Source organism: Propithecus coquereli, unplaced genomic scaffold (assembly GCF_000956105.1).
Source record: "Propithecus coquereli isolate 6110/MARCELLA unplaced genomic scaffold, Pcoq_1.0 Scaffold610, whole genome shotgun sequence".
In the NCBI taxonomy this organism is placed as follows: domain Eukaryota; kingdom Metazoa; phylum Chordata; class Mammalia; order Primates; family Indriidae; genus Propithecus; species Propithecus coquereli.
The window spans coordinates 383,158-384,886 of NW_012152064.1; positions in this window are offsets into that span (position 1 = coordinate 383,158).

The following is a 1,729-nucleotide window of genomic DNA, read 5'->3' on the forward strand; positions in this document are numbered from 1 at the left end:
AGGAAAAAAACCCAGCATATGTAACTGCCGCACTAAGAGTTGTTTTAAATAGCTAAAGAAATAAAACTTGAGGAATTTTTCTAGGCAAGATTGTGAAACACTGGTTGCACTCCCAGTAGATAAACCATTTTTGATAAGAGATATACCCTGCAAGAGCTACCCAGTGTCTATTAGTGCATATGTGGATACACTCACATATACACACACACACATACATTTTTAAGTGCTCATGCCATAATGATTAATAACACCCTGTTTATGAATGTGGCCTTCCAATGACTGTCAAATGCTAACTTCTGAGTATATAGGCCATCTTGCAACATTTCTTCACAAGAATAAATAAAACATTACAGCCTACATTTTGTATGACTGAGGCAACCAAGGATGTGAGAAATGTGTCCCCATTTCCTCTAAGGTGAAGACATTCAAAAGCAAATGTTAAACTATGCCATGATATTGAGAGATTTGACAAAGAAAACTGTTTAGGGATAATTTTGGCATGGCGTACAATGTGTAAAGGACAAAACCAGATGAACACAGCATCAATTCTTTATATCTGCAGTTTATATCACAGAAGAATAGTGAGTCGTCTTAATGAAAATGCAGACATGCAAGCCTAGGAAATTTCCTGAATCTTTTTTTCAATTCTGCTGTTAGTCAACTCTGTGACTTCTTATGAAAGATATAAAATTTGTACCAGGATTTGATGTATATAAAATTTATATAAAAAGTATTGCAGTAATTTTGACCCTATTATTTATGGAACTGTTATGAAGATAAAGGAAATAACAGATAAACATTATTGTGCACATCAACTGATTAAGTTCAGCCCTGCTCATGACTCTTTCCTTCCTTGCAAATATGTTTGTGATACCTGTGCAGATGGAATCTAATCTCTGCTATCTGCAATCTCTGGTCATTGCTTCAGGGGCAAGGGTGTTTCTTTTACTTTGATTTCATTCCTGGCAATTTGTTATTCAATCTAGAGAAGCCGTAAATCTTAGAAATAAATATTAAAAATTTTCCTTCTCATGGTGGGTGCAGAGGATATACCTGATGTCTAGACTCAAATTCTTGAATCAGAATTTAGACAAATTAACCTGCCTTTGTTTAACATGTGGATCCATTGATAAGCCAGAAATAAGTAACTAGACAGAAGCTGAAAATACCCAAAGACTTGTGCACATACAGGCACTTGCTTTATGAGAAACATAGCATTGCAGAGCAGTGAGAAAATGGTAGACTTTCAATAGCTGGTGCTAGAAAAATAGGATATCCATATGGAAAAACAAAATTTGATATTTCTGAGTATCAAAAACTAAATTTGAGAAGCAAAACAATGAAACTTTTAAAGAGTGAAATAATATGTCTTCACCCACACGAGGAAAGAAGTATTGTTTAAATTATACAGAAAAAACTTAACTAAAAATAAAAAGATTAAGTCAAAATTGAGAAATTTTATTCATCCGTAAGGTACCAGTTAGGGAGTGGATAGGAAAGCCAAATCATAAAACCATAAAGATATTTAAGAAAGTGATTAGCATAAAATTTAGGATAGTAATGACTAATGACTTTTGGAAGGAGGGGTCTGTGACCGGGTTGGGAAAAAGCACATGGAGCAACTTCTGGCTGGCAAGTTCTTTTTCTTGATCTAGGTAGTGATTGCAAGAGTTTGTCTTACAAAAGATTCACTAAGCTATGTATTTGTTTAAATGATTTTCTTGTTTTA